A 25712-nucleotide genomic window follows, 5' to 3' on the forward strand; every position below is an offset into this window, starting at 1 on the left:
CGCTGAATGCTGTCGGGACCTGGGCCTGACCAGGTTACTGACTATGATGCCTGAAGTCTGAGATACTCAGCAGATATGGACTCACAAAATTTGGTATGGCCCAAGTAACTTTCACAGTTGGACCTTCCAACCAGACCAACCTCCTCGAAACACTCAGATGCATGAACATCCGAATATGAAATGGCTGGATCGCAGAGGAATACAGCAGCGGCGGTGGTGGAGGCCGTTGTGGTGGATCGTTACCTACAGCCCTGCCTTATGAGGCAAAGCGGTTCATCAGTCAGCAGGCCTTGGCCGCGGCTGATCTGACCGTGGAAGCTGTGAAGAAGTGCCAGGCCACAGCGGGAGATGCCTGAATGCTTCGAAAAGACCCCCGGTGCGGCCCCTGCCACAAATGGGAAGGACCCGTCAAGGGGCCCACAAGGTCTCGAACCCAGCCCGTCAGGACTTATCCCGGCTCAGAGGAGGTCAGAAACCCAGGCGGGTCCAAGAGAGTACACCAGGAGGAGGGAAGCTCGAGCAGTGTTACCGGTGTGGGAGATGGGACATATCTCCTGGCAGTGTGGAAACCAGCCGATGAACCTATGCCCTGCGATCCTCCAGCTCAGCACCCCACACCGGGGTTGCCTCGCCTCTTGGGAGTCGCCGATGGCGGCCCAGATCGACCCCCCCACCTGCCCGGTAACTGTGAATCACCATGATGTGGAGGCCTTACTGGATTCTGGTAGCCGAGGCACCCTGGTGCGTAAGGATTTGGTGGGCCCAAGGTGTCTGACCCCAGAAAGTCTCCCAGTTTCCTGTGTCCATTGGGGACACCAGAGAATACCCCATTACTGAACTTACAATGACCAGCACACCGGGAACCATACACACGGCGGCGGGGGTGGTTGATTCCCTCCCCGTTCCCTGTCCTAATTGAATGAGACTGCCCAACCTTTACCCACTCTGGAGAGTCTCAGGAGAGGATAACCCGAGTACCTCGGAAACGGAGAGAGCAAGACTCATCCTGGGAAGGCTCCGGTGCAATCCTCAGTCCTGCTCCCAGCCGGAGCTCTGATAGGGATGGCAGGTGCCCAGACAGAAGCACAGAGGCGGAGCTACAGAATCTGGACAAAGAACTGTCTGGTCTGAAGAGAGGGGACCGCTGAAGTATCGTTTGACAAAGCAACAGTTAGACATGAAGACGAGTTAGATATCCTCCAGGCTAAACTCCAACAGGGCTCCTTCCCATAAGCAATGGGAGGAGCTGGAGAGGCTGCGCAGGACCATCGAAGAGTGTGAGGAGACCCTGCGCAGTAATGAGAGGTCAGAAAGAGACGGGGGAGAAGTACAAGGTGTTGGAGAACAAAGAGATGAAGAATGCGGAGGCAGAGAGAGAAGGAACTGAAAGCTGCTCAGCAAAAGCTAAACTCTGCTAAAACCAAGGCTGATGCGTTCAGTAAGAAACTCAAGGAGAGACAACAGGAGGCTGAGTCCCTGGTCCCTGAAGGTGGAGGAGTTGAAGAGAGAGCAGGCCAGCACTTCCGCGGCAATGCAAGGGCGCCCTCTTCCGGTGATGCAGCTAACCGCTGCCTTTACCCAGCGGACGTCGGTCGAGGAAGAGGATGTGATATCACGAGAAGGCTGTGTCCTGGAGGGAGCGTTACATTCCCTGAGTGGCTGCAAACCCAGACAGCTATGGCTCCATCTGCTGGTATGGTAGGAACTCCCACCCCTCTATGGCGAAATCTTCCCACGCAGCTGAAACAAATGAGAGCTGATGACTGAAGGTTTTTGGGAAGGAAGAACCACAGTCTCCAAGCTGGGCTCTCTGGAGGACAAGAGTGCTGCACGTCCACTTCATAGGAATATAAGGATTTGGAGATACTTACCTTTGGGAAATACTCACCTTTGGATATATGCACCTGTGGAAATACGTGAGCCAGGACATTTTGGGGCGTTTTGCTGGGTTGGCCACTGGCTGCAACGTGGAAGACAGTAAGACTGAGGAAAAGTTATTTAGTAGAGAGGTATGATTTTGGATGTGGAAGACATCCCTGAACTGTCTAACCATAAGGAACCCGCAGAGAACAGTATTGTATTATACTGCGTTGGATTTCCCAAGACCTTTAATAAAATCCTTGTTTTGGTTGAACCTGGTCTCCTTGCACTATGAGCAATCCCGCTGAAAAGCTGTTTAGCCTCTCGTGGCGTCACAATACGTTTGCAAACATTTCACCACAAACCTGTTTTTGCTTTGTCATTATATAGGGTATTCTGTGGGAAATTGATGTGGGGAAAACATTTATTTAATCCATTTTTAAATTAAAGGCTGTAACGTAACAAAATGTGGAAAAAGTCAAAGGGGTCTGATATATTTTCCAAAGGCACTGTAAAGCTAAACAGATCGTTCTGCTCCCGTGATTGTGTGCTCAGATGCAAATCGGGTGTGTGTTGTTGTATTGTGTGTTTCAACTATGTTCGGATTAGAGGCTTTATATTTGGCTCCGAGCAATGGGTTCGCTGACAGACTACAGAAGTTGTGTGCACATTTTATTCTCCACAGTGTGATCTCTAGTTTAGGGGATAATGCCATTTAATCGCCTGAGCTGTCAGTGAAGTGGAAACAATGCATCGGAATAAAGAGTGTTCGTCATAGAGTGTCACCGAGCATTTATGACCCGGTGACGGTGTTTGGACGTTTGTGTATTTGATGAGTTGTTTGCTAAACTCCACTCCCCCATGTGTGTTGATATGTAATATGAAGTGTATTTATGTGCACGAAGTTGCTGCCCAGGCAGGCGTGTGGCTGTTTACTCACACCATCTTCTACAGCGAGCATCCTCGGAGGACCCAAGGAGCTGGACAAACTCGTTAACGGAGGGGAGCTCTTCCTCTTGCTCCCTCAACGGTGAGACCTGACAGCATCTCCAGGACTAAGCATCTGGAGAATGCTTATGGTTGCTTTAACCCTTTTTCCCCCTGAAATTAAATTTTTGCAACAGTTGTTGGAAGTGACATTTCAGACAGTGCGGAACCCGACTAGAGTGTTTTTTTCTCTGAACATTTTTCTGTGTTCATTTCCTTTCCTCACAGATCCAGCATCTTCGCATGGCCCACCCTGTCCAACTACGGGAGCGACCGTCTGGGGTCTGGTACACCTTTCAGAACCTGGTAGAAGTTCCTCCAGGAGTGGACCAACCTCACGGCTGGAGACCCTGGGCGCCTGTGCAGCTGGCTCAGCGCTACTTCAGATCTTCCCGAGGAGAGGGACCCCATCTGGCAGTGCATGCGTGTGTGTGTGTGAGAGGCCATGGGAGCTGTGGGTCACTGGGGTGTGGAACTCGGGGACTATCGCCGGCCATTGGGTGTGTGGAACTGCGGGGCTCTCATAAACCATTGGGTGTGTGGAACTGGGGACTATCATAAACCATTGGGTGTGTGGAACTTCGGGGACTATCATAAGCCATTGGGTGTGTGGAACTCGGGACTAATATAACTGTGGTCTCTTAGCTCAAGTGGTAGAGCATGGCGTGCGCCATGGGGATAGGGGAGTTCGATCCCGGGACTACCCATCGTAAATATGTATGCACACAAGACTGTAAGAGTCGCTTTGGATAAAGCGTCTGCTAAATAGCATATGTATTAGTATTATTGTGTAGAAACCATTGGGTGTGTGGAACTCGGGGACTATCATAAACCAGGCTGTCATTTGAGTTAGGCAGGGAGAGACTTTGATTTTGACTCCATTTCTTCCCTGCAATTGCAAGTCACTTTTGATTCAGACTCTTTCGTACAGTGCAAGTCCTTTTGACTCCAGACTCTCATTCGCCTTCTCACAATTGCAAGTCCCTTTTGACTCAGACTCCATTGCTTCTTACAGTACAAGTCCTTTTGATTCAGACTCCATTCTTGGTGGTTGGGTAACAGCTGAGGCTTCCCGCTGTTTCAAGGGTTTTGTGGAGTCTGCTGCCGCCAACCTATATCCTCAACACAGAAAAGAAGACCGGTTTCTTCCTAAGGCGACCAACTGCCATCTTGGCAGTTCACTCTATCCAATTGAGTTGTGCACAGAGTGTGAGTTAATATAGAGTTGTCACAGAGTGTAGAAGTTAATATGGAGTTGTCACAGAGTGTATAAGCGAGTGTGTGCCAGCGGCTCCCTTTGATGATCAGAGTAAACTGGTGCCTGCCTGGTCAGAGGTCTGCATCATCACAGCACTGTTGCCTTATATGTACCGGGATTAGTATGATACGCTAAGAGCCTCGCCTCATTAGCCATGAGCAGATGGGAGTGGGAGAGGGAAGGAGACAGATTGATTTAGGGCAGTTGGCAGATGCTGGACTTTGCCAGGGCTGCTCTGGACACTCTTCCACATGGTTGACACTGAAGGCTTTCCTCACACCCCAATGACAGCCTGCATCCGCTAATTAGGGTTCTTTCGTATCCCTTCTTGTACAAGCATAACTGAGCAAGGGGTGGTGTGGGAAAGCAAATGTTTGAGTCTGCTCCCCAAAGCTCTGTTAGACTAGACTAGTTGGGTTAATTTGAGCTGAATTAAAAGCACCCCTCCCCTTGGCACATTGTTGGTCCCACAGGGTGGATGCAGTTGCCTGGCTGGCGTTGTGCCACATGTTAGCGCCACTGGCCTCACTGCCCCCCACAGGCCTCACTGCCCCCCACAGGCCTCGCTGCTTCACCACAGTAACAAGTCCCCCTGTGCCAAGTCAGTGGTAGACTTTAATTACAAACAGACTGCACGCTAGATATGATACTATGAAGTGTGTTGTGTATGGAAGGGAGGAATAATGCTATATATTCTGAGCTGGCCAGGGCAAGTCATTACCTTATGGCAGCTCATCCTGAGGCATGCGTTCCTTCCCATGTTTACTGGGCGGGACTTCCAGGTGAACTAATTCTGCCCACCATGTGCCCTACAGGGTCCCCTGTGAGGACTAAAGGCACAAAGACATCTGGTCCAAGAGAAGACTATCGGCGATTCCCTACCTCATCATTGGACCACAGAAGACAGGTGAGCCGTAAACAAATATCATATTGTACAAAAAAACTAGCTATTTCATAAACAAGATTACCTGAGTTCAGTGATGCAACTTCACTCACAGCAATAGCAAGGATTTGAACCTAGCGACAGAGACATGACCTGAGCTCATCCCAGGTGCTAGGGCAGTGGTATTCAAAGTTGGAGGAACTGCAGTAGGGTGGAAAATTCAAAATAAAACAAATGTAACGTGGGGGGGGACAAAAATTAAGTGTATTCCAAACTGTATATTGTATGTGAAAATATACAGTAAAATATTTTTAAGAAGGCTAATTTGAAAAATAAAAATGTTATTGATAAATATTTCTTTGTTTACTTTTCGTTTTGATAAGAGATGAAAATGTATTAAATTTGAGGTTTAATACATTTAGGGTGTTGATGTAAAAATGTACCAATTTTAAGATTGTGTCATATTTTGGGTTTGGTCGTGAGAAAGTCTATGGAAAAAAATTGGGTTATTCTGGAAAAAATGGTCCCTACTGTAAAAATGTTGAACACCACTTTGCTGGGGGTTATAGATACTGTATGTCTGTTGTCCCAAATGGTACCCTATTCCCTTTGTAGTGTACTACTTTTCCTAAATAGGAATAGTGTCCCATTTACAGGACCCCAACTATGCTCCCGGTTAAGGCGTCGGCGTGCTTCGGTTCGGCTTAGGCCTATGCCTACTCCACTATAGAAGACCTCGCTTAAAAAAACGAGAAAAAGTAAGTGTCAATATACTTTTTGTCCATCTAGAGATACCTTAGCAGTATCCACTTCCTCCAAATAGTCAGAGTTAATCTGTCATAAATTGGCGTTTTTTTACAGAGTCGCGCGCAGTTCTATATCTTTCTAAGATGTTTGGTGCCGTGTTTCTCAAGTGAAAAAAACGATGCATGAAAATGAGCCGTCTCTTGTTGAATGACAACAAACACTTCATTGAAAAATCCCTACTGTTGACAATCACAGACAAAGGGCGTAGACTGTTACCAACTTTGGCTTGCCTCGAGAATAAATGTTGTGTGCACGAACAGCTGGGAAAAAAACCTAGACCAAAATCTAAAATAGAAAACGTCACAAAATGTTACATAATATATGCACAAACTGTTCCGAACTGCCCCGGCTCTCTCGGACACGGACACCAGGGTGTGGCTCCGGTCCCTAGATCCACTGCAAGGAGGAGAAGTTATTTCTCTGCACTGGCATGGAGCAACCTGACCTCTGTTTATTGACAGCCTGAGAGAGAAGGGATGGGAGTTGTTGTTGGCAGGGCAGCCATTTTACAGAGTGTCACACACTTTATTTCATTTATAGGTTCACGTAGGCAGGCAGGCCAAGGCAGCTGGGTTTTGTTGTAGCCTTGACTGCTCCCAAGTAAATGGGAATTCCAGGTTTACTCGTAGCCCTAATTAAACTTCTTGATATAGGTCTTAAGGGTGATAGCCCTCCTTACTGAGAGTGCTGTGAGCCAATGGCCCTGTTATCGTTTCAATAAAAATGGATTGGAGGGGTTGGGGCTGAGAGTAAATTTTCACTTCCACATTTTGTGACCTAATTGCACCAACATTCACTAGCGTCCTACGTCAGCCATCTTGTCTGTCAACTGGCTGACAGACAAGATTTCTGGAGTCATGGAGGCCGATGGCCCAATAGTATTAGGCTGATATTCAATATCTTAAAATTTGACATTTTTTGTGACAAATTTCCCAATTTATATCAATTTTAAAATAAAACAATGCATTAACTTTTGTTTTTATCAATCCTAACTACGTTAACATTGGTGGTAATGTTATTTGAATGGTAAATCTCTTGATAAACTAAGTCAATTAAGATGGCACATAACCTACTCACAATACAGGTGAATGCATATTCAATATGAGTGTGTGTGTATATATTGAGTTGAGCTTGTTTTGGCTGTTCAGTAGGATCTTAGTACAACAGATGACAAATACTACTGATTGCCTTCCAATTTGGGACTTACACTACATGGCCAAAAGTATCGTGGACACCTGCCCGTCGAACATCACATTCCAAAATCATGGCCATTAATATGGGGTTGGTCCCCCCTTTGCTGCTATAACAGCCTCCACTCTTCTGGGAGGGCTTTCCCACTAGATGTTGGAACATTTGCTGCGGGGACTTGCTTCCGTTCAGCCCACAAGAATTAGTGAGGTCTGGCACGGATGTTGTGCGGTGGGGCAACTTGTCGCAGTTCAAATTCATCCCAAAGGTGTTCGATGGGATTGAGTAGAGACTCTGCTTTTTGGGAGTCAAGTTAAAAAGATTTCAAATAGACATTTCTTGATATAAAACTTTTTAAGTTGCATGTATTTGAAAAAATATTGGTCAGTCCAAAATTGCTTTATAATTCTGTCACGGAAATAAATGTATTTCCTGTTGCAAATAAATTTACAGTTTCTATGCGCTGTAGTTTTCCATGTGGACCAATGTATCTGTGAATTCTGAAAAGCTATCCAAGGATTGTTCCATAGGGTTGTGTTTTTAGGGAGTGATATTGGTTCTTGTAGAATCCGTTTCATTTACTTCCATGTAGTTATAGTGTTCTTAACTCCCAAGTTAATGTTCTTAGCTTCATCTTTAGACATGTGAAAAGATTCTGGGGATGAGAATTTGCATCTTCCAATATGTACCAATTGTTCTGCTTTGGTGCATTTAACTACACTAGTGGACAAAACATTAGGACACAGACTGAACCAGGTGATCCAGGTGAAAGCTATGATCCCTTATTGATGTCACTTGTTAAATCTACTTCAATCAGTGTAGATGAAGGGGAGGAACAGGTTAGAAGGATTTTAAAGCCTTGAAACAGGTGAGACATGGATTGTGTGTGTGCCATTCCAGAAGGGGTGAATGGGCAAGACAAAAGATTGAAGTGCCTTTCAGCGGGGTATGGGTAGTAGGGAGCTAGGCGCACCGGTTGGGTCATGAACTGCAACGTTGCAGAGTTTTTCAAGCTCAACCGTTTCTTGTGTGTATGCAGAATGGTCCACCACCCAAAGGACATTCAGCCAACTTGACCCAGCTGTAGGAAGCATTAGTCAACATGGGCCAGCATCCCTGTGGATGCTCTCAAGCTTGTGCATCCATGCCCTGACAAATTGAGTCTGTTCTGAAGGGGGGAGGGAGTGACTCAAGGTGTTCTTAAATTTTGGTTACTCGGTATGTCAAGCCAAGTAAAAGCCCTGGTTGGCGGTTGAAACAATTCCTAGTCTGGAAGGTTAAAACCACCCTCTGGAAGATTTTTATTCTATCAGTTTTATTTGCCCATATAAAGTCTGTTATGACCTGAGTATACTTTCTTAAAACAATGTCTTCGGTCGGGGTGTTGGTATTACTGAGAAATAAATAAGTAACATTTGGAGCCATGCCATTTTGAAAAGGTTTATTCTACTTGTAAGATTTATGGGAAAATTGTTGTATTTAATTAGATCTGCTTTCATATTGTTGATAATGGGATTATGTTATCTTTATAAACTTGTTATTTGTTGTTACTTATTAAGCATCCTAAGTATTTTATATTTGTTGTGGTCCACTTAAAGAATTGCTGTAGATCATGAGTTATTATTTTCCTATTGCCATTATTTTGTTTTTTTCCATATTCATTTTATATCCTGAGATTATAGGGCATTCTGAAAATATTTTTAGCAAAGGCGGGCATTGGGTTTTCAATATTGATCAGGTATATCAGGAGATCATTTGCCAAATAAGTTTAGTTTATATTCATGTTTACCAATATTTAGGCATTTTAAAATCATCTAATCCGACTATCAACTGTCCAATTTCGGAAATCATCTAATCCGACTATCAACTGTTCAATTATACGGATATGATTGTGGCTGGTCAATCAGCACCCAGTAAATAGCTAACGTTACACGCCAAGTCAGTGGCTCGTGAGCGGAAAATTGTGCATGTTCAAAATGATGACTAGCTTCGCGTTAGCTGGCTACATGGGCAATTAGCTCTTATCTGATATCTTAGCACCATGTTTATCTAGCCGCTGCTAGCGTAGTAGCTAATATAGCTAGCTAGCTACTACCACCCCAACAGATGAAGGGTTAGTTATCCTTATTTTGCTAGCGGGTCACTAGCTATCTGCATAGCTAACTAGCTTATTGCATGCACGTCGACACAAGCCTTGTTATTAGTGAATTAAACTAATATTTACAACAGGAGTTAAATGTTGGTCTCTGTGTCAATTCAACCGTTTCTCAATACTATCCAATCAATCAATCAATTTTATTTTATATAGCCCTTCTTACATCAGCTATATCTCGAAGTGCTGTACAGAAACCCAGCCTAAAACCCCAAACAGCTAGTAATGCAGGTGTAGAAGCACGGTGGCTAGGAAAAACTCCCTAGAGGCCAAAACCTAGGAGAAACTAGGGAGGAACCAGCTATGAGGGGTGGGCGGTCCTCTTCTGGCTGTGCCGGGTGGAGATTATAACAGAACCATGCCAAGATGTTCAAAAATGTTCATACGTGACAAGCATGGTCAAATAATAATCAGGAATAATCTCAGTTGGCTTTTTCATAGGCGATCATTGAGAGTTGAAAACAGCAGGGTCTGGGACAGGTAGGGGTTCCATAACCGCAGGCAGAACAGTTGAAACTGGAATAGCAGCAAGGCAGGCGGACTGGGGACAGCAGGAGTCACCACGGCCGGTGGTCCCGACGTGTGGTCCTGCGGGCTCAGGTTCTCAGTTGGCTTTTCAGCCGATCATTAAAGTTGAAAACGCAGGTCTGGGACAGGTAGGGGTTTCGTAACACGCAGGCAGAACAGTTGAAACTGGAATAGCAGCAAGGCCAGGCGGACTGGGGACAGCAAGGTGTCAGCATGCCCGGTGGTCTGCGCGTGTGGTCCTAGGGCTCAGGTTCTCAAGAAAGAAGAGAGAGAATTAGAGAGCATACTTAAATTCACACAGGACACTGGATAAGACAGGAGAAGTACTCCAGGTATAACCAACTACCCCCCAGCCCCCCGACACATACACTACTGCAGCATAAATACTGGAGGCTGAGACAGGGCGGTCCGGAGACACTGTGGCCCCGTCCGAAGAAACCCCGACAGGCCAAACAGGAAGGATATAACCCCACCCACTCTGCCCAAAGCACAGCCCCCGCACCACCAGAGGGATATCCTCAACCACCAACTTACAATCCTGAGACAAGGCCGTATAGCCCACAGGGGTCTCCACCACAGCACAAACCAAGGGCGCCAGCCCAGACAGGAAGATCACGTCAGTAACTCAACCCACTCAAGTGGCGCACCCCTCCCTAGGGACGGCATGAAAGAGCACCAGCAAGCCAGTGACTCCCAGCCCCTGTAACAGGGTTAGAGGCAGAGAACCCCAGTGGAGAGAGGGGAACCGGCCTGGCAGAGACACGCTTCGTTGCTCCCAGAGCCTCTCCGTTCACCTTCACACTCCTGGGCCCAGACTACACTCAATCATATGACCTACTGAAGAGATAAGTCTTCAGTAAGGCTTAAAGGTTGAACCGGGTCTGCGTCTCTCACTGGGTGAGCAAACTGTTCCATAAAAATGAGATCTATAGGAGAAAGCCCTGCCTCCCGCTGTTTGCTTAGAAATTCTAGGGACAATTAGGAGGCCTGCGTCTTGTGACCGTGCGTACTTATTGGTATGTGCGGCAGGACCAACTCGGGAAAGATCAGGTGGAGCAAGCCCATGTACCGCTTTATGGTTAACAGTAAAACCTTGAAATCAGCCCTTGCCTTAACAGGAAGCCAGTGTAGGGAAAGCTAGCACTGGAGTAATATGATCAAATTTCTTGGTTCTAGTCAGGATTCTAGCAGCCGTATTTAGCACTAACTGAAGTTTTTTAGTGCTTTATCCGAATGCCGGAAATAGAACATTGCAGTAGTCTAACCTAGAAGTAACAAATGCATGGATTAATTTTTTCTGCATCATTTTTGGACAGAAAATTTCTGATTTTTGCAATGTTACGTAGATGGAAAAAAAGCTGTCCTTGAAACAGTCTTGATATGTTCGTCAAAAGAGAGATCAGGGTCAAGAGTACGCGAGGGTCCTTCACGGTTTTATTTGAGGCGACTTTACAACCCATCCAAATGAGGTGTCAGATTTAACAGAAGATCTCTTTGTTTCTTGGGACCTAGAACAAGCATCTCTGTTTTGTCCGAGTTTAAAAGTAGAAAGTTTTCAGCCATCCACTTCCTTATGTCTAAACACAGGCTTCTCGCGAGGAGCAATTTTGGGGAGCTTCACCATGTTTCATTAAATGTACAGCTGTGTGTCATCCGCATAGCAGTGAAAGTTAACATTATGTTTTTCGAATAACATCCCCAAGAGGTAAAATATATAGTGAAAACAATAGTGGTCCTAAAGCGGAACCTTGAGGAACACCCGAAATGTTACAGTTGATTTGTCGGAGGACAGACCATTCACAGAGACAAACTGATATCTTTCGGCGGTAAAGATCTAAACCAGGCCAGAACTTGTCCGTGTAGACCAATTTGGGTTTCCAGTCTCTCCAAAAGAATGTGGTGATCGATAGTGTCAAAGGCAGCACTAAGGTCTAGTAGACGAGGACAGATGCAGAGCCTCGGTCTGACGCCATTAAAGGTCATTTTACCACCTTCACAAGTGCAGTCTCAGTGCTATGATGGGGTCTAAAACCAGACCGAAGCATTTTCGTATGCATTGTTTGTCTTCAGAAAGGCAGTGAGTTGCTGCGCAGCAGCTTTTCCTAAAATTTTTGAGAGGAATGGAAGATTCGATATAGGGCGATAGTTTTTATCTTTTCGGGTCAAGGTTTGGCTTTTTTCAAGAAAGGCTTTATCACTGCCACTTTTTAGTGAGTTTGGTACACATCACGTTGGATAGAGAGCTGTTTATTATGTTCAACATAGGGGGGCCAAGCACAGGAAGCAGCTCCTTCAGCAGTTTAGTAGGAATAGGATCCAGTATGCAGCTTGAAGGTTTAAGGCCATGATTATTTTCATCATTGTGTCAAGAGATATAGTACTAAAACACTTAGAGTGTCTCTCCCGATCCCAGGCCCTCGCAGCGTCTAACAGATCCAGGACAGCTAAGCCCTGGAGGAATGCGCAGATTCAAAGAGGAGTCCGTAATTTGCTTTCTAATGGTCATGATCTTTTCCTCAAAGAAGTTCATGAATTTATTACTGCTGAAGTGAAAGCCATCCTCTCTTGGGAATGCTGCTTTTTAGTTAGCTTTGCAACAGTATCAAAAGAAATTTTGGTTGTTCTTATTTTCTCGATTAAGTTGGAAAAAGTGGGATGATCGACACAGGCTCTTGGTGCTGCACGGTGCTGTCTTTCAAGTAGTCGGAAGACTTCCAGTTTGGTGTGGCGCCATTTCGTTCCAATTTCCTGGAAGCTTGCTTCAAAGCTCGGGTATTTTCTGTATACCAGGGAGCTAGTTTCTTATGACAAATGTTTTTCGTTTTTAGGGGTGCAGCTGCATCTAGGGTAGTGCGCATGGTTAAATTGAGTTCCTCAGTTAAGTGGTTAACTGATTTTTGTCCTCTGACGTCCTTGGGTAGGCAGAAGGAGTCTGGAAGGGCATCAAGGAATTTTTGTGTTGTCTGAGAATTTATAGCACGACTTTTGAGTGCTCCTTGGTTGGGGTCTGAGCAGATTATTTGTTGCGATTGCAAAGCGTAATAAAATGGTGGTCCGATAGTCCAGGATTTTGTGGAAAAACATTAAGATCTACAACATTTATTCCATGGGACAAAACTAGGTCCAGAGTATGACTGTGGCAGTGAGTAGGTCCAGAGACATGTTGGACAAAACCCACTAGTCGATGATGGCTCGAAAGACTTTTCGGAGTGGGTCTGTGGACTTCTCCATGTGAATATTAAAATCACCAAAAAATTAGAATATGATCTGCTATGACTACAAGGTCTGATAGGAATTCGGAAACTCAGAGAGGACGCTGTATATTGGCCCAGGAGGCCTGTAAACAGTAGCTATAAAAAGTGATTGAGTAGGCTGCATAGATTTCATGACTAGAAGCTCAAAAGGCAGCGCCATTTTTTTTGTAAATTGAAATTTGCTATCGTAAATGTTAGCAACACCTCCGCCTTTGCGGGATGCACGGGGAATATGGTCACTAGTGTAACCCGGGAGGTGAGGCCTCATTTAACACAGCAAATTCATCAGGCTTAAGACATGTTTCAGTCAGGCCAATCACATCAAGATTATGATCAGTGATTAGTTCATTGACTATGACTGCCTTTGAAGTGAGGGATCTAACATTAAGTAACCCTATTTTGAGATGTGGGTATCACGATCTCTTTCAATAATGGCAGGAATGGAGGAGGTCTTTATCCTAATAAGATTGCTAAGGTGAACACCGCCATGTTTAGTTTTGCCCAACCTAGGTCGAGGCACAGACACATCTCAATGGGTATGGCTGAGCTGACTACACTGACTGTGCTATTGGCAGACTCCACTAAGCTGGCAGGTTGGCTAACAGCCTGCTGCCTCCTGCACCCTATTTCGCTGTGGGGCTAGAGGGAGTGAGAGGCCTATCTATGTTGGTAGATAAGATGAGAGCACCCCTCCAGCTAGGATGGAGTCCGTCCCTCATCAGCAGGTCAGGCTTGGTCCTGTTTGTGGGTGAGTCCCAGAAGAGGGCCAATTATCTACAAATTCTATCTTTTGGGAGGGGCAGAAAACAGTTTTCAACCAGCGATTGAGTGCTGAGACTCTGCTGTAGGCTGTCACTCCCCCTAACTGGGAGGGGCCAGAGAAAATTGTCTCGGTGCGACACATCTTTCTAGCTAATTTACACGCTGAAGCTATGTTGCACTTGGTGACCTCTGACTGTTTCATCCTAACATCTACACCTTTCTGTTGGAGAATGAGCTGACTTTCTGCTTGCTGGGCATTGTACAGTGCTCGTGGCTCAGGCGGTGAGTGGGGGCTGGCATAGCAGCAGTTTTGATATGTGGACGGTGTATCGGCAAAGCAGTTAGAGAAGGGCCGATAGGCGATAGACTAGAAAAGGCCAATATCGGCCCGATATATATCAGCTCGGCCGATCAACGGTCGTTCTCGGTCAACTTTACATCCACCACCCCTCTTTAACTGTCACTTCATCTCTAACTTAGTTGAGTGTTTTGGTCTTTATTGCTATTTAAAGCTTTGGCACATTTGAGATCGGTAGTAAATAGCTGTTCTAATTACCCAGAAATATGCACGTTTAGCATTTACATCAAATTGTATATTTATATTAAATCTATATTTGCATCACCTAATAGTAGCTATCTACATTTTGATATTAGTATGAGCAATACTAATGAAAACGTGTGTTCTCTGTGCAGGCACCACAGCCCTGTATCTGTTCCTGGGGATGCATCCTGATCTGACCAGTAACTACCCCAGCAAGGAGACCTTTGAGGAGATCCAATTCTTCAATGGCCACAACTACCACAGAGGCATCGACTGGTATGTGATTCCCCTTGTCCTACCCTAACATATTCATTGTCACCAGTCAGTTGGGCACTAATTCCTCTTCTCCAACACGTTTACAACATTCCTGGTTGTATTTTGGGGGGCAGCATGAATGAATGGAGACACATTGCTCCTGTAAACCACCATGCTTTTCATAGTATATTAAACCAACTGAGTTGCCCAGTTTTAAAACATATTCCAGTTAGTATTATTGGCTTTAGGGGAACATTTCATCCTTCAAAGGGAGAGGATTTAGTTCAACCCCCTCTGAGCTCAATCATTGATTAACAGAAAGCAGACAATTTGGATTTATGAATCAGACATGAATGTGTGTGGTGGGCTCAGTTGTGGAAGATCTTTCTTGTCTGCCAAGTCTGTGTCTGTCTCTTACTCCTGCTCAGCTAGTGACTGGTTTATGCTGGTGCAATCATATGTTTTATCCATTAAATTGCATAGTTATTGATGAAAAATGAAAGTAGTTTTGTGTTTAGGTAGGACTAGGCTGTTACGGTGACCGTATTACCGCCACACCGGCGGTCACGAGTCATGACAGCAGTCAAATTCCACGTGACCGTTTAGTCACGGTAATTACGCTTCTCCAAGCTCTGATGCTGCTGATGGTCATTAGTAGCCTACCAAACTTGCTAACTGCCTGGTACTCAGCACTCTATTGTCCCTCTAATCACTCTGACATCAATGCAAATGTTATCGAAAATCTAATCAAACACTTCATGAGAGCCCATAAACTCATGTTGCGCAACATTTCTATAGGCTATGCAATTGTGTGAGAAAACAGAGTGATGGCCTCTACTAAAAAGAGGAGGATCCCATCAGCTTACTATAAGCTAGGCCTACTATACAGTGCATTGGGAATGTATTCAGACTCCTTGACTTTTTCCACATTTTGTTACGTTACAGCCTTATTCTAAAATGGATTAAATATGACAGCCCGCTTTGAGTTTGCCAAAAGGCACCTAAAGGACTCTCAGACCATGAGAAACAAGATTCTCTGGTCTGATGAAACCAAGATTGAACTCTTTGGCCTGAATGCCAAGCGTCACATCTGGAGGAAACCTGCCACCATCCCTACGGTGAAGCATGATGGTGGCAGCATCATTCTATGGGGATGTCTTTCAGCGGCAGGGACTGGGAGACTAGTCAGGATCTAGGGAAAGATGAATGGAGCAAAGTACATAGATCCTTGATGAAAACCTGCTCCATAGCGCACAGGACCTCAGACTTGGAAGGTGAACCTTCGCCCCACAAGACAACGACCCTAAGCACACAGCCAAGAGAACGCAGGAGTGGCTTCGGGACAAGTCTCTCCCTGACAGTCTGTAATACCTACATGTTTCAAGCAGACCACCATAGTCCCTGTGCCCAAGAAAGCGAAGGTAACCTGCCTAAATGACTACCGCCCCGTAGCACTCACGTCGGTAGCCATGAAGTGCTTTGAAACGCTGGTCATGGCTCACATCAACACCATCATCCCGGAAACCCTAGACCCACTCCAATTCGCATACCGCCCCAACAGATCCACAGATGACGCAATCTCAATCACACTCCACACTGCCCTTTCCCACTAGGACAAAAGGAACACCTATGTGAGAATGCTGTTAATTTACTGCAGCTCAGCGTTCAACACCATAGTGCCCACAAAGCTCATCACTAAGCTAAGGACCCTGAGACTAAAGACCTCCCTTTGCAACTGGATCCTGGACTTTCTGACGGGCCGCCCCCAGGTGGTAAGGGTAGGCAACAACACATTTGCTACGCTGATCCTGTCCCCTCCTGTACTCCCTGTTCACCCACGACTGCGTGTCCAAGCACTACTCCAACACCATCATTTAAGTTTGCTGACGACACAATAGTAGTAGGCAACGATGAGACAGCCTATAGGGAGGAGGTCAGAGACCTGGCAGTGTGGTGTCAGGACAACAACTTCTCCCTCAATGTGAGCAAGACAAAGGAGCTGATTTGTGGACTACAGGAAAAGGAGGGCTGAACAGGCCCCATTATTATTATAATAATAATAATAATAATAATAATAATAATAATATGCCATTTAGCAGACGCTTTTATCCAAAGCGACTTAGTCATGCATGCATACATTATTCGTTTTTTGTGTATGGGTGGTCCCGGGGATCGAACCCACTACCTTAGCGTTACAAGCGCCATGCTCTACCAGCTGAGCTACAGAGGACCACCCATACACATCAGAGGACCACCCATACACATCAGAGGACCACCCATACACATCAGAGGACCACCCATACACATCAGAGGACCACCCATACACATCAGAGGACCACCCATACACATCAGAGGACCACCCATACACATCAGAGGACCACCCATACACATCAGAGGACCACCCATACACATCAGAGGACCACCCATACACATCAGAGGACCACCCATACACATCAGAGGACCACCCATACACATCAGAGGACCACCATCAACATCAACGAGGCTGTAGTCGAGCGGGTCGAGAGTTTCACGTTCCTTGGTGTCCACATCACCAACAAACTATCATGGTCCAAACACACCAAGACAGTCGTGAAGAGGGCACGACAACACCTTTTCCCCCTCAGGAGACTGAAAAGATTTGGCATGGGTCACCAGATCCTCAAAAAGTTCTACAGCTGCACCATCGAGAGCATCCTGACCGGTTGCATCACCGCCTGGTATGACAACTGCTTGGCATCCGACCGTAAGGCGCTACAGAGGGTAGTACGTACGGCCCAGTACATCACTGGGGCCAAGCTTCCTGCCATCCAGGACCTATATACTAGACAGTGTCAGAGGAAGGACCAAAAAATTGTCAGACTCCAGTCACCCAAGTCATAAACTGTTCTGTCTGCTACCGCATGGCAAGCGGAACCGGAGCGCCAAGTCTAGATCCAAAAGGCTCCTTAATAGCTTCTACCCCCAAGCCATAAGACTGCTGAACAATTAATCAAATGGTCACCCAGGCTATTTACATAGCTGTTTATTATCTATGCATAGTCACTTTACCCCTGCCTACATGTACAAATTACCTCGACTAACCTGTACCCCCGCACATTGACTCGGAACCGGTACCCCCTGTATATAGCCTTGTTATTGTTATTTTGTGTTACTTTTATTTTATTTTTTACTCTAGTTTATTTAGTAAATATTTTCTTAACTCTATTTCTTGAACTGCATTGTTGGTGAAGGGTTTGTAACTAAGCATTTAAGTATTTGGCGCATGTGACAAATAAAATTTGATTTGATTTGAATGTCCTTGAGTGGCCCAGCCAGAGCCCGGACAAGAAACCAATCGAACATCTCTGTAGAGACCTGAAAATAGCTGTGCAGCGATGCTCCCCATTCAATCTGACAGAGCTTGAGGGGATCTGCAGAGAATAATGGGAGAAACTCCCCAAATACAGGTGTGCCAAGCTTGTAGCGTCATACCCAAGAAGACTCGAGGCTGTAATCGCTGCCAAAGGTGCTTCAACAAAGTACTGAGTAAAGGGTCTGAATACTTATGTAAATGTGATATTTAATTTTTAATACATTTGCAAAAATGTCTAAACTTGTTTTTTACTTTGTCATTATGGGGTATTGTGTGTAGATTGAGGAAAAAATACAATTTTATCCATTTTAGAATAAGGCTGTAACATAAGAAAATGTGGAAAAATTCAAGTGGTCTGAATACTTTCCGAATGCACTGTATTTCTTTCTCAACTTTCCTAATATTAAGCACATTGCTTCTCTTTACAACAGGAGTATAGCCTACCTGGCTGGCATGAAAATGAACCACGGGAAAAGCGTCCTCCATTCGCTATTTAAGTGCATAGATTACTTTTTTTTCTTCCGCTGCCCCTGTTTGGAGATAAGTGCATGATAATAGTCCATTCTAAATCGAAACAAATTTCACACACGTATTATTTAGTATACAAGATTAAATCAAGAAGAGTGTGATGGGTGACAATATTAGTCACTTGTGAATGATGCCCAGCTTAAGGAAAGAAACAGCGCATGCTTTTTCCCCCAGACTTTTTCAAATCATAGTCTCACACCTCATGTAGCCTAGCCCATAGGCCTATATGTTTTGATAAGGTTTGTATCACAACTAAAGTTACATAAATAACTCAAAATTAAACATATAGGATGACCTGTTTTCTTTGTTAACCGCTCAACACAGAATAGCTGCATGTGCGCACTCCCTCAAATCGTTTGGCGAAAATAGCCATTCTATTGTATTCATCTATGTTCAATTGTATTCTTCATACTATAAAATAATGCCACAGAATTCTAAGCAAATCTTGTCTGCTAAATTAACTAGTGTAGCCCACAGCCATATGGCATAGCCAGATCAGGACCTAACATAAGGACAACTCAGAGTATGCTATTCTGTTCTTCTGAAATAGACTACATTTTCTTCATATCATGTTTCTTTAGACCTGTCTGAAATAAATAATGGATTTATTGTGATGGTGTAGGCTATATTACATGGATTTATTCGACTTTTTCAAATGTACAGTACCAGTCAAAAGTTTGGACACATTTTTAACATTTACATTTTAGTCATTTAGCAGACGCTCTTATCCAGAGCGACTTACAGTTAGTGAGTGCATACATTCTTTTTATTTATTTTTATACTGGCCCCCCGTGGGAAACGAACCCACAACCTTGGCGTTGCAAGCGCCAGGCTCTACCAACTGAGCTACACGGGACACACCTACTCATTCCAGGGTTTTTCTTTATTTTTACTATTTTCTACATTGTAGAATAAGAGTGAAGACATCAAAACTATGAAATAACACATATGGAATCATGTAGTAACCAAAAAAGTGTTAAACAAATTGAGATTTTTCAAAAAGCCACCCTTTGCCTTGATGACAGCTTTGCACTCTTTTGGCATTCTCTCAACCAACTTGACCTGGCATGCTTTTCCAACAGTCTTGAAGGAGTTCCCACATATGCTGAGCACTTGTTGGCTGCTTTTCCTTCACTCTGCGGACCGACTCATCCCAAACCATCTCAATTTGGTTGAGGTCAGGGGATTGTGGAGGCCAGGTCATCTGATGCAGCACTCCATCACTCTCCTTCTTGGTGAAGTAGCCCTTACACAGCCTGGAGGTGTGTTGGGTCATTGTCCTGTTGAAAAACAAATGATAGTCCCACTAAGCCCAAACCAGATGGGATGGCGTATCGCTGCAGAATGCTGTGGTAGCCATGCTGGTTAAGTGTGCCTTGAGTTCTAAATAAATCACAGACAGTGTCACCAGCAAAGCACCTCCACACCTCCTCCATGCTTCATGGTAGGAACCACACATGCGAAGATCATCCGTTCATCTCCTCTGCGTCTCACAAAGACACACCGGTTGGAACCAAAAAATCTCAAATTTGGACTCATCAGACCAAAGGACAGATTTCCACCGGTCTAATGTCCATTACTCGTGTTTCTTGGCCCAAGCAAGTCTCTTCTTCTTATTGGTGTCCTTTAGTAGTGGTTTCTTTGCAGAAATTCCACCATGAAGGCCTTATTCACAGTCTCCTCTGAACAGTTGATGTTGAGATGTGTCTGTTACTTGAACTCTGTGAAGCATTTATTTGGGCTGCAAGTTCTGAGGCTGGTAACTAATGAACGTATCCTCTGCAGCAGAGGTAACTCTGGATCTTCCATTCCTGTGGCAGTCCTCATGAGAGCCAGTTTCATCATAGCGCTGGATGGTTTTTGCAACTGCACTTGAAGACATTTTCAAAGTTATTGAAATGTTCCGTATTGACTGACCTTCATGTCTTAAAGGAATGATGGACTGTTGTTTTTCTTTGCTTATTTGAGCTGTTCTTGCCATAATATGGACTTGGTCTTTTACCAAATAGGGCTATCTTCTGTAGGTGTGTTGGGTAGTAACCACAACTGATTGGCTCAAACGCGTAAAGAAGGAAAGAAATTCCCCAAATTAACTTTTAATAAGGCACACCTCTTAATTGAAATGCATTTCAGGTGACTACCTCATGAAGCTGATTGAGAGAATGCCAAGAGTGTGCATAGCTGTCAAGGCAAAGGGTGGTTATTTGAAGAATCTCAAATATAAAATATATTTTGATTTGTTTAACACTTTTCTGGTTACTACATGATTGTATTTTGTGTTATTTCATAGTTTTGATGTCTTCACTATTATTCTACAATGTAAAAATAAAGAAAAACCCTGGAATGAGTAGGTGTGTCCAAACTTTTAAATGGTAGTGTAGATGTTACAAAAGTCTGCATCAGTGGTTTGTAGGCTATGCATCGAAGCCAGGAGATGCTAATTGTTTATGTTAATTAACGGACAATTACCATGAGACCGGCAGTTATTTCCTTGACAATCAAACAAATTTTCATGACCGCCACAGCCCTCGGTAGGACATTGGTATTTGTGATGTATTCATAGACTTAGATAGACAGCTCTCATGCCCCAAATACTTTTTTAACATGGACAGCGCCATTGGGGACTTTCACCCTTTTGAAGTAGTCAACTGTGTGGGACTTCCTATGAGTTAAGGAAGGATCACATAATTCCGTCCAGGTCATCAGAAGAGATCAGTCGATTAATTATACTCCTGAGCAAACATTCCATTAACTGCATGGGGCAGTAAATCACTAACCTTGGCTTTTAGCTGTTAAGACAACACACTCCTGGTGGCAGTATGTGCACCCTTTCATAGAAGTAGTAGATGAACTTGACCCCTACTACCATACCCCGTTCAAAGGCACTTAAATCTTTTGTCTTGCCCATTCATCCTCTGAATGGCACACATACGCAATCCTTGTCTCAATTGTCTCAAGGCTTAAAAATCCTTCTTTAACCCATCTCCTCCCCTTCATCTACACTGATTGAAGTGGATTTAACATGTGACATCAATAAGGGATCGTAGCTTTCACCTGGATTCACCTGGTCAGTCTGCGTCCTAATGTTTTGTACACTCGGTGTATGTATCGGGTCCAGTGGCCTTGTTTAAACCCCTGTCTGTGTGTCTGTCTGTCTCTGTCTGTGTGTCATGATTGACAGGTACATGGAGTACTTTCCCCTACCCTCCAACACAAGCTCAGACTTTTACTATGAGAAGAGTGCCAACTACTTTGACTCAGAGGTGGCTGCACGGCGGGCAGCTGCCCTCCTGCCCAAGGCCAAAATAATCACCATCCTCATCAACCCTGCAGACAGGGCCTACTCATGGTACCAGGTGAGCCTCCTTCCCTCCGAGTAAAACCTCTTCCCACTGTTCCATTTCCAACACCAGACTATATTATAGGGATAGCAATTGGGTGAAATGCTGTGGGTGGCTTGAGGGTAGCATCACTCCTTTTCCAGGTCAGATGTACTGCTGATTTCCCTTGAGCTTGGAAATAAAGTAGCGAATAACCTGGTGCAGAAGTAGGTGATGTACCGGTTTGTACGAGTGAGAAATTAGTTGGAATGCCCTTTGCAAGGACACAGAGCTCTGGATTAAACTGACAAGGTGGACTTATTGTGATGTCATATCTGTCTGCTCTGCCCCCAGCACCAACGTGCACATGACGACTCAGTCGCCCTGAAGTATACTTTCCATGATGTCATCACTGCTGGCCGCGACGCCCCCATCAAGCTGCGGGTGCTCCAGAACCGCTGTCTGGTGCCGGGTTTGTACGCCACCCATCTGGACCGCTGGCTTAGCCACTACCACCTCAGCCAGGTAGGTTTGTCCATCTGGGTCCCATGTTCATGCTCATGTGTGTTTGCAGATTGTTCATAAGCATGTGGTTAAATGTGAACAAACATTGATTTATTCAGTCTGTGTCTATATGTACATGGTTATTAGTACAGTGGGTGTGTATAAGTTGTTGTTGGTATTTGAATTTGAGACCGCTCAGCTAGTCTGACATACTGTGGTGTTGTAAATGTGGTTCCTCAGATCCTGGTTCTGGATGGTCAAGTGCTGAGGACGGAGCCTGCTGCAGTGATGGACAAGATCCAGAAGTTCCTTGAGCTGACAAACACACTGAACTACCACAAGATTCTAGCGTGAGTGTCTTATTAGCCATTGCAAACATTATATACCCCTGGCTTTGCTAGAGCCAACATCACTATTGTAGAAAACTCATGGCAAATGAAGGTTTTTGTTTCGGCCTGGTAAAGTTGTCAGTTGGACTACTGTCATCACCGCTATCGATGGCAAGCAAATCAAACTATATTTGCATATAGCCATCTAGTTTATCCCCTGAAAGTTAGCTTGTTAACTAGCCATATTGATGTGATCTGTTATTAGCTAGCTAGCCAATTTGATGTGGTCCATCAATCAATCAATGTAGCCTATTTTGTCTGTCAGCAGCAATCATGATTGAAGTCTAGGCCTACATTGGTTGGAGAAAAAAGCACATTAGGTCTACTTAACACTATACAGTTGAAGTCGGAAGTTTACATACACCTTAGCCAAATACATTTAAACTCAGTTTTTCACAATTCCTGACATTTAATCCTAGTAAAAATTCCCTGTCTTAGGTCAGTTAGGATCACCACTTTATTTTAAGAATGTGAAATGTCAGAATAATAGTAGAGTGATGTATTTCAGCTTTTATTTCTTTCATCACATTCCCAGTGGGTCAGAAGTTTACATACACTCAATTAGTATTTGGTAGCATTGCCTTTAAATTGTTTAACTTGGGTCAAACGTTTTGGGTAGCCTTCCACAAGCTTCCCACAATAAGTTGGGTGAATTTTGGCCCATTCCTCCTGACAGAGCTGGTGTAACTGAGTGAGGTTTGTAGGCCTCCTTGCTCGCACACGCTTTTTCAGTTCTGCCCAAATATTTTCTATAGGATTGAGGTCAGGGCTTTGTGATGGCCACTCCAATACCTTGACTTTGTTGTCCTGAAGCAATTTTGCCACAACTTTTGAAGTATTCTTGGGGTCATTGTCCATTTGGAAGACCCATTTGCGACCAAGCTTTAACCTCCTGACTGATGTCTTGAGATGTTGCTTCAATATATCCACATAATTGTCCTTCCTCATGATGCCATCCATTTTGTGAAGTGCACCAGTCCCTCCTGCAGCAAAGCACCCCCACAGCATGATGCTGCCACCCCTGTGCTTCACGGTTGGGATGGTGTTCTTCGGCTTGCAAGTCACCCCCTTTTTCCTCCAAAAATAACGATGGTCATTATGGCCAAACAGTTCTATTTTTGTTTCATCAGGCCAGAGGACATTTCTCCAAAAAGTACGATCTTTGTCCCCATGTGCAGTTGCAAACCGTAGTCTGGTTTTTTTATGGCGGTTTTGGAGCAGTGGTTTCTTCCTTGTTGAGCGGCCTTTCAGGTTATGTCGATATAGGACTCATTTTACTGTGGATTTAGATAATTTTGTACCTGTTTCTTCCAGCATCTTCACAAGGTCCTTTGCTGCTGTTCTGGGATTGATTTGCACTTTTCGCACCAAAGTACGTTAATCTCTAGGAGACCGAACGCGTCTCCTTCCTGAGCGGTATGACGGCTGCGTGGTCCCAAGGTGTTTATACTTGCGTACTATTGTTTGTACAGATGAACGTGGTACCTTCAGGCGTTTGGAAATTGCTCCCAAGGATGAACCAGACTTGTGGAGGTCAACAATTTATTTTCTGAGGTCTTGGCTGATTTCTTTTGATTTTCCTATGATGTCAAGCAAAGAGGCACTGAGTTTGAAGGTAGGCCATGAATACATCCACAGGTACACCTCCAATTGACTCAAATGATGTCAATTAGCCTATCAGAAGCTTCTAAAGCCATGACATCATTTTCTGGAATTCTCCAAGCTCTTTAAAAGCACAGTCAACTTAGTGTATGTAAACTTCTGACCCACTGGAATTGGGATACAGTGAAATATAAGTGAAATAATCTGTCTGTAAACAATTGTTGGAAAAATTACTTGTGTCATGCACAAAGTAGATGTCCTAACCGACTTGCCAAAATTATAGTTTGTTAACAAGAAATTTGTGGAGTGGTTGAAAAACTAGTTTTAATGACTCCAAGTGTTTGTAAACTTCCGACTTCAACTGTATGTGTACCCAACTGTACAAAGTTTCTACCGGTAGCTTGCAAAGTAAATATTATCAGCTAACAGTACATTGGCAAATGCCCCCATTCTACTGCTTGAGCCCACAAAGGATGGGAAATTAAGCTAAACCACTCATACTTGTCAGGTATAGTTCACTTTTATTCTATATCACTCAAATATCCAATTAATGGTGGCCAATACTGAGAGATTTCAAGGCTACCCTCACAAATCTGAAATTACATAAATGATTTATTTATTTTTACTGATCATGAAAAGCATGCAGTTCCTTGCTGTATAACTCTGATAATGTGTGCAATTGTTTGGCGTTGAATAATCAGAAATTAGTAGTTCTGACTATGTTCTTCAAGAGGTGATGATATAACCAAATAATTAATATTCATTTAACAATCCCGGCACGCCGTTATTAATGGTTTTAGTGGAGCTGGGGATCTCCTTGCCCCCCAACAGGCAAATCGAACGCTCTGCACCTTATTGTGACATTTGATTGATAATGACCTAGTGGTCTATTAACTATACTGAACAAAAATGTAAAGTGTTGGTCCCATGTTTCATGAGCTGAAATAAAAGATCCCTGAAATTTTCCATACACACAAAAAGCGTATTTCTCTAAAATGTTGTGCACAAATTTGGTTACATCCCTGTTAATAAGCATTTCTCCTTTGCCAAGATAATCCATCCACCTGACAGGTGTGACATATCAAGGAGCTGATTAAACAGCATGATCATTACACAGGTGCACCTTGTGCTGGGGACAATAAAAGGCCACTCTAAAATGTGCACTTTTGTCACACAGCACAATGCCACAGATGTCTCAAGTTTTGAGGGAGTGTGCAATTGGCATGCTGACTGCAGGAATGTCCACCAGAGCTGTTGCTAGAGAATTGAATGGTAATTTCTCTACCATAAACTGCCTCCAATGTCGTTTTAGAGAATTTGGCAGTACTTCCAACTGGCCTCACAACCGCAGACCACGTATAACCACGCCAGCCCAGGACCTCCACATCTGGCTACTTCACCTGTGGGATCATCTGAGACCAGCCACCCAGACAGCTGATGAAACTGTGGGTTTGCGCAAACTGTCAGAAACCGTCTCAGGGAAGCTCATCTGCGTGCTCGCCAGGGTCTTGACCTGACTGCAGTTCGACGTCGTAACCGACT

The 25712-nt window shown here is 44.4% G+C and overlaps 1 pseudogene; it reads left to right on the plus strand.

The window, feature by feature from the left end:
* Positions 1-348: 348 nt before the first annotated feature.
* Positions 349-25712, plus strand: part of LOC121541965 — a 31081-nt pseudogene continuing 5717 nt past the window's right edge.

The sequence above is a fragment of the Coregonus clupeaformis genome, unplaced genomic scaffold, assembly GCF_020615455.1.
Source record: "Coregonus clupeaformis isolate EN_2021a unplaced genomic scaffold, ASM2061545v1 scaf0199, whole genome shotgun sequence".
NCBI classification, from domain to species: domain Eukaryota; kingdom Metazoa; phylum Chordata; class Actinopteri; order Salmoniformes; family Salmonidae; genus Coregonus; species Coregonus clupeaformis.